Below are 8,332 nucleotides of genomic sequence, written 5' to 3'. Positions count from 1 at the left end.
CCCCCAGCAGTATCATCTCATCACTGGCTGAGGGGATTATCTCCAGCAGACAGCCAGGATCTGCCACCAGGGAGTGACCACCATTCTTTGATGTTTAATGTTGTATAAATCAGTCTTCGTTTGGTTTTACCCTACACTGAGTCTCGGCTAGTGACTGGGGAACCGGGGAAAGTGTGTTGTCCCAGGCTAAGGGAGCACAAGACAGCGGAGGCAGTCGGTCGGACTAGCCAGCTCCGTGACATTGGTGGCAGCGGTGGGATTGCTTCTTAGTCCGAGGGACACTTACTTTCTACCGGGATTAACCGACAGGACGGCAGACTTCGGTCGCCTTGACGAGGACATGGATGTGGTATCAGAATTCCAGGGGCTGCTGCGGGTCATCCTCTCCTGCTACACCACTGCCCTGCCTACAGAACAATATCAGAACCTGAGGCAAGTGGTTCGACGGTCAGTATGGCAGAGGGCTGTTATATGCCGGGGTCAGTGTCTTCCAAGCTCCGAACAAAAGATTAGAGACCAGCGGGAACTACGGATGTCATTCCTGGGACAGCAACCCCAGGAGCAATGGGTATCCGAATTGGACCAGCTGGTCCAACAGGAGGTAGAGCTGGAAGATCACTATAGGGCTCTGCAGTGGTATACAGAGCAAGCATATTGGGGAACTGCGAAAGAATGTTCTCCAGAGGGCTATGACTTCGGTGGCCTGGGATTATTATGGGATAGTCTTCAGGAGGATCCGGACTTCGGCAGCACAGCGGAGTGGCGGATTGAGGACATCCGGGATTTCAGGGAGTGGGACCTCCCAGATGCACTAGAACTTAAAGGTGATTTAGACTTTTTAATTACACAGGAGTGGGAACTGGAGAAGGCGTATAAAAAACTGTTCGAACGCGTTCAACAGAATGCCCCAGTGTCCAGGGATTGTGTGGATTTTGTGGATGTGATTGAGTGGTCAGCTGAGGATGTTGACCCAGGCGGGGTGGATGGGACTGCGGTCTCCACCCCTGAGTCACAGGGATGCTGGGCAGCTAATCCAGATCCAATACTGGAGCTGTGCGACTTTACACCACAACCAGAGACTGGGGATTTATTTGATTTATTGTCTGAGGATGTTAACCCAAGAGGGGTGGATAACACTGCAGTCTCCACACCTGGGTCCTCAGAATGCTGGACAGTCTGCCCAGATCTCTTAGTCCCAGCTGAAGAGCTAGCAACAGGGCAGAGGGCTGCTGGCTTCTGCCCCACACCTGCAATCACTACAGGGATCCAGGGAGATGCGGCAGCCGGCCCTTCTCCCCAGCGGCAGCTCACATGTCCGGGAGCGGAGGAAGCGGCCCTCCCTCCCCAGCGGCAGGCCGACCCACAAGATGCCCTAACCCCAGCTGAAGTGCTGGCAACAGGGCAGAGCATCGCTGGCCTGTGCCCAGCACCTACCAAAGCTGCAGGAATTCAGGGAGATACAGCGGCCGACCTGCCCCCCCAGCAGAAGCAGGGAGGTGGAACAGCCGGTCCATCTCCCCAGCGGCAGAACCTAATTCTGGGACCGGATCAACCTGAACTCCTTCCTCAACGGCAGCAGGAGCACCAGGGAGGGGATGCAGGCGGCATCCCTCCCCAGCGGTACCCGGGAGATGGCGCAGCCGGCCCATCTTCCCAGCAGCAGCAGGAGCAACAATTTTGGGAGGGCATTGATGGGCCAAATAAACTGACTGACTACGGAGTCAACCCGTTTGGGGTCTCATCCTATGTCAGTCCAATTCGGAGGGGGAAGAATTGTGACGGAAGCCTCCATCACTGGGGCCACTGGAGAAGCCTGACTGCCAGCCTCCTCCCTATTGACTATGGGCCCTGGGTTTGTAGAGACTTCTGTGGCTACCCCCAGCAGTATCATCTCATCACTGGCTGAGGGGATTATCTCCAGCAGACAGCCAGGATCTGCCACCAGGGAGTGACCACCATTCTTTGATGTTTAATGTTGTATAAATCAGTCTTCGTTTGGTTTTACCCTACACTGAGTCTCGGCTAGTGACTGGGGAACCGGGGAAAGTGTGTTGTCCCAGGCTAAGGGAGCACAAGACAGCGGAGGCAGTCGGTCGGACTAGCCAGCTCCGTGACATTAACCATCTTCATGTATTTTACTTTTTTATTACTGTGGATTTTACTGTGGATTACACACATAGAGTCCTGTTTTTAACGTGCAAGCATTACCTCTACAATTATCCCTTTTATATAGGATGAAACAACTGGATCCAAACCATTGGTGGTGAGCTGGGGTTCATGCTATTCAGGGTTGTCTAGTCTGTTATACGCTATATGGACAAAAGTCTTAGGAAACCTGACTATTACACCAACAGGGAGTTTTATGACATTGCATTCAAAACACATAAATAGATATCTGTAATATTGCACTTCGAGAGCCAGGCTTCCACCAATGCTCTACTGGATGAATGGGCAAAAATTCTCACTGAAACACTCCAAAATCTTGTGAAAAGCCTTCCCAGAAGAGTGGAAGCTGCAAAGCGGGGATGACCTGCATTTTCATGTCTATGTTTTTAGAATGTGATGTCATAAAAGTTGTGTAAGGGTCAGGTGTCCCCAGGGCCGGCCTCTGGGGTGTGCGAGCTGTGCCATCACCAAGGCCAGAGCCGCGCCGAGGTGGGTACACTGGCAGGGAGAGGAGGAGAGAGAGGGACGCAGAGTGGTCACACATGAAAATATTTTTAGCAACCGCTCGGACCCCTTTGCCTTCTCTGCTCCGTACCGCTGCCCTGACTGCGGTGGTGGGAGTGCGAGGCCTTGGTCCCGACATTCAGAGGTGAAGCTGCGCGCCGCGGCAGGACAGCGAGACTGAGGCTTTGCGCTCCCACCACAGGACTTTACCAGGGTAAGTGAACTGCAAAGGGGAGTAGATAGTAAGGAGAGGGGATAGATAGTGAGAAGGGGGAAGAGATCATGAGAAAGGGGGGTAGTAAGAATCTTGAATTAAATGAATTCATGTGTGGATGAATTGTGAGAATGCATTAATGAGTATGTGTAAATGATTTGAATGAGAGAATGAATAATTGCGTGAAGGAATTGTGTAAATGATAGAGTGAATGAGTAAGTGACTCTATAAGTGTTTCATGTGTATCACAGATGTAGAAGTGATTTGAGGAAAGGCAAAGATGGCACAATCAGGGTGTTTGAGCTTTGGGGACCAAGATGGCACAGGCAGGGTGTTTATAGGATAAAGATGGCACAGGGCGGGCTGTTTGGGGACAAAAATGATTTACGCTGGGCTGTAATTTGTGTGTGTAATCTGGGTGCTGGTCAAGTTCTATGTGGACACCAGGGCTGGCCTTTCGGGTGTGCAACCTGTGATTTATGCCTGTAATTTAGTTTTTTTTTTGTCTATACCTTTAATGCTGAGTTTATTTGTGATTTCCAGTTGATCTATACCTGCAAATCCGGATGTTTGTTATTCTGTTGATCCATATCTGCTATGCTATGTTTCCATACATTATTTATGTATGCCTGCAAATACAGGGTTTAGTTGATCTATACCTGCAGTGATGTTTCCTTGTGTTGTTTATTTGATCTATACCTTCAGTGCTGAGTTAACATGTGATCCCCAGTTGATCTATACCTGCAAAGCTGGGTTTGTGTGTTATTCTGTTGGACTATACCTGCAATGCTATACACACAAGTGTTGTTTACATATGTTGTTTATTTGATCTATACCTGAACTACAGGGAAGAAGGAAAAGAGAGGTGTGGCTTAGTGAATGAGGGGACAAAGGGACTCGGGGGAAGAGTACAAGAGAGAGGACCTTCAAAGTCACGGTAGGGCCAGAAGGAGGGAAGACTGCACTGACTTTCACAGTCTTCCCCTAATCTGCAGTCAGTGTGGCAAATATTTTTTTTGTTCGGGAGCAGAGGTCGTGATTGCATGCTAGGGTGCATTGAGGGGGTGCAAAGGAAATACTTAAAAAAAATTTTCAATATTTAAAGTTAGCTGTATTTTTCCTATATTTAATGTATTTAAGGTACATTATTGTTACCAGTGTTTCCAGTTATATTTTATTGTACTTGTTTGCACTTGCACATAAATAATCTCTAATTAAAACTAGTTGTTTGTTACAAGATTTTTTTCCCTTTCTTTTTGTCGAGGGGGGTGCCAGAGAAGTAGTCTGCACAGGGCGCTTGAACACCTAAGACCGGCTTTGGGTGTTCCAATACACTATATGGACAAATGTATGTAGTGAGCACTCTATCTGTGTTTGGGTGGGCTAGCACATTTATAAAGGTCCCCAAAATGTTTGTCGTCCACAAGCCCACTGCTCCTATATGCTAATAGGGTAAATAACACAAGTCCAAATTGTTATAGGATTGCGCAAATTCAATATCACAATATCAAATGATCTCTGAAGTATTCAACTTTGTACAGCCTTAACCTGGTCTGCACATTTCATTGGGTTTCCCTGCACACTACTGAATGCTGTGGTATCACATTATGTGCTGTTTTTCTCAATGACCTTGATTACAAAGCCATGGGAGGGAACAGAGTAAATGCGGGCAAACTGACTGCAAAGAAGCTGAATTGGATAGCTTGTCATGTCCACACATGAACTGAGGGGAACCTTGCTTTAGGACATATAGGATATAGGTCTTCATAAAACATTCTTTTGGATGTGCATGGGACCAAAAGAAAGAAGGAGAGGGTTATTTTAACGAACTTGGCTTGTGGTCTTTGTGTTTAATCAAACCAGACCAAGTGAGTTAATTAAATTCTTATTTATTAAGAATTCTTTGAAAAAAGAAGACTCGGTCTCAATAAAAGGGACTGAAAAAATAAAAACGAACAGCAAATAGAGCTCTGATGAAAAAAAATGTCTAAAGGAATAATATAAAAATAGACAGTTCACAAATACTTTTCCAGAAGTGGAGGCTGTTAAAGAGGAGGGGCCAACTCCATTTTAATTCTCAATATTTTGGAATGGTATGTACAACAAGCTCACATAGGTGTGATGGTCTGGTGTCCACAGACTTTTTGTCATATATACATAAATATTGGTATGCTGTGAGATGCTTAAGCATTACTTAAATCTACATACAAGTGATGTAGACATATGAAGCACACAGTAATAAATATCACACATTTGTCTTTATGGCTATTTTTACTTTATTTACTTATGACACATTGGTCCAAAGACTTTTATAATTAACATTTTATCAATTTTGAATTTCTTTCAAATTCATCCCCTGGCAGCCGTAAATCTAGAAAGACTACTCCTCCCCCTATCTCAGGTAGGGCAGGAACAAAACTATAAATTACCTCTCCCTTATATCTTTCCCATGTAATTAAAAAAGTCATACCAGAAATAATGCAAAATATCAGTTTGTTGGGTGGGAACAAGGGCTGCCAGGAGATGAGCAAGGAAAATAAATTCTCAGTAAGTAGAATTTTCATTTTCCCTCGCCATCCCTGGCAGCTGTTAATCTAGACATGTCACAAAGATAAAGGGAGGGATTAATGCAAGGCCATATGGATAACCTTTCTCCCAAAATCCATGCCTGATGAGGAGAGAACTTCCATCGAGTAGTGTTTTGCAAAACTATGCAAGAACTTCCATGTGGCTGCCCTGCAGATATGGGCTGCAGAGGATTCTGCTTTTTCTGCCCAAGATGTTGCCATCGACCTCTAGTCCCCTTGTAGGCTTAAGCTATTGCTTGAGTGATCTATCTGGCCATTGTAGCTTTAGACACATTCTTTCCCTTGGAAGATCCCGAGGGCAACGAAGAGGTTAGAATCCCGTCTCCAAGTAGCAGTTCTCTGAAGATAATTAAGAAGGCATCTTCTCACATCCAACATAAATACACAAATGGAAATGTTTCTCAGTGTGAGATCTTGGGTTTTGACAGAATGTAGGCAGATGAGTCTCCTGATTCTAATCGAATGTTGAGAACACTTTAGGCAAGAATTCCGGAGGGAGCGTAAAGGAAACATTCTCTTTTAGTACTTTCAGTATAAATGCCTGAAAACCTCGAGCATGAGCTAGGGCTCAGTGAACTGCATTCCTCATGGAAACCGACTGGGTACACCTGACAAACGTTGCTTCCTTCTCCCCATGGGCACTGGGACCACAAAACCTCAACAGGCAGACAGGCCTAGTGTCGGACACAGCAGGAATCATAGCTCTTCGGGATCCTCGGCTGTGCTGTAGTATACAGAATAGCAATACAGCCCTTTACTGCCCTGATGAGGGCAGGACCAAGGCTTACCCCAATAACAAGACGAGACTCGTATTGAGGTAAAACAGGAACTACTTTGCTCGTTGTTTCCTCCTGGACCCGCAAGGCGTAGCCAAATACAATGCTGTAGTTGTCCTGAAAAGGACAATGAGTGATATATAGTGAGACCCTGAAGCATTAGACAAGACTAATGTCCAGGTGAACAACAACTACTACTCTTTATTGGGGAAACACACAGCCTTAATTACTGCAAAATCTTTGACTGATCCTAGAGAAAAGAAACTGGGGATCATGGGACCGCAGTATCAGTTTTCTGTCTGGTTTATAGAAGCATGTATTTATTTATTTATACACTGAAGAAAAATGTAAAAATGTTGCTGTGTAACCCTGCTCCTATCAAACCCTGCTCCTATCAACATCTCACTTCTCGCTATGAACTCCCGGCAGCAGAAATTTTCAGGTTTCATCAGCTTTCGCATTTCGTCCGCCTCTTTCTGATGCGTCACCCGGATCATGTACCGACGATTTATGAACAGGCCACCCGACTCCCACACAAACCGCGAGGTGCGATTTCTCATCTGTACAACCACTTGTTGGGGGTCAAGTTTCCGTCTTCGCCTCTGTTTGAACAGCGTTGGGAGACAGACCTGGGACACAATCCCTTGAGTCCGCAGACTGGGGAGAGATATACGAAAACGTTTGGAAGGTCACCGCGTTCAGGGGAACTGCTATAAAGTTCTTTCGCGTTGGCACCTTACACCCTCCAGACTCCACCGTATGTTCCCGACACATTCCCCTCTATGCTTCAGGGGTTGCGACGAGGAGGGGACCTTTCTGCACACATGGTGGACCTGCCCTCAGGTTGCGTCTCTTTGGTCCTACTTCTTTGACAGCTTGAGTGCAGCCCTTGGTGTACGCCTGCATCCTGACCCCTGGACAGCTCTTCTCTGCAGAAACTATCCGCTGGACACTTTGACCAAACCAGCTCACCGTTTAATCTTTCGAATTTGTACGGCTGTCTGTCTAGCTATAGCTAAGATTTGGAAGTCGGGTGCCCCTGCCATCCCTTTTATTGAAGCTAAAATTTGGGACATCCTCAAGTCAAGTCATCCTCATGACACGTCGCACCTCTTCTACCTCACGTGGGATCCCTGGCTGGAGAAATTTGTGCCGCCTCACGTCCCTATATCTTGGCTGTGAGAGTCGTCATTCCCTTTTTTTTTTTTTTCCTCCTTCTCTTTCCCTCTCTATCTCTCTTTCTCCTTTTCTTTCTCTCTGTATCCGCGGATTTCCATTGTTGTGTTATGCTCTGCGACAGTACCGGATGCGACCAGCATTCTATTGGCCTTCTCGTCTCTGTTCTGTATTATGCAATCGATATTTATGTATCTCGTATTTCCCCATTATGTGGTTGTCACAGTGCGAGCTATGTCTGTTTTCGTCATATGACACGATTGTTTACCATTCTTGTCATCCAATTTCATGTACTCATGTTATGTCAGCCATGTTACGCCTCTGGTCCCAGTTGCTTTGGAAATCTTGCCTTGTTTTTCTGATATATATTAAAATAAAATACTTCTTTAAAAAAAAAAAAAAAAAGTTACTGTGCAGTCCTACCTTAGAAAGGGTGTAAAGAAAAAACTAAACAAACTCATTGTAGCTACTGATTAGATGTCCTTGTGACTTTAACCAAACCAAGGTTAAGCAACGTTTTCTTTGCAACAAAAATACTCTCTCTCCTTTAGCTTTAAATAAATGCACAAAGATCTAAAGATTTTAAAACTTTTTATTACACTGAAATAAAATGGATATTTGTCTACACCTCTTGCTTTCTCTTTAATTACCATTTTTGACAACAGCTTTGGAATTTTCGCCCCATATGGCATCATCCCACGTTAATGGAGACCAGTAACATTTTAAATCATAGGATTTAACGTTTTGTCATCAGGAAAAATAATCCTCTGTGCACTTTGCCAATTATGTAAAATCTATTAAATTTTGGCAACTGTGTCAGAGCGCATGCTTAAACAGAACAGTATTAATTATATGCATTGTGCTTGCAGAATTGCAAATATTCAAATGCAAAAAGGAAAACAAAGTGT

This window comes from Sceloporus occidentalis, unplaced genomic scaffold (assembly GCF_023333645.1).
Source record: "Sceloporus occidentalis isolate IW3139 unplaced genomic scaffold, rSceOcc1.0.p SCAF_94, whole genome shotgun sequence".
Taxonomy (NCBI): domain Eukaryota; kingdom Metazoa; phylum Chordata; class Lepidosauria; order Squamata; family Phrynosomatidae; genus Sceloporus; species Sceloporus occidentalis.
The sequence above is the reverse complement of the archived record's forward strand: the minus strand, read 5'-3'. Positions refer to the sequence as shown.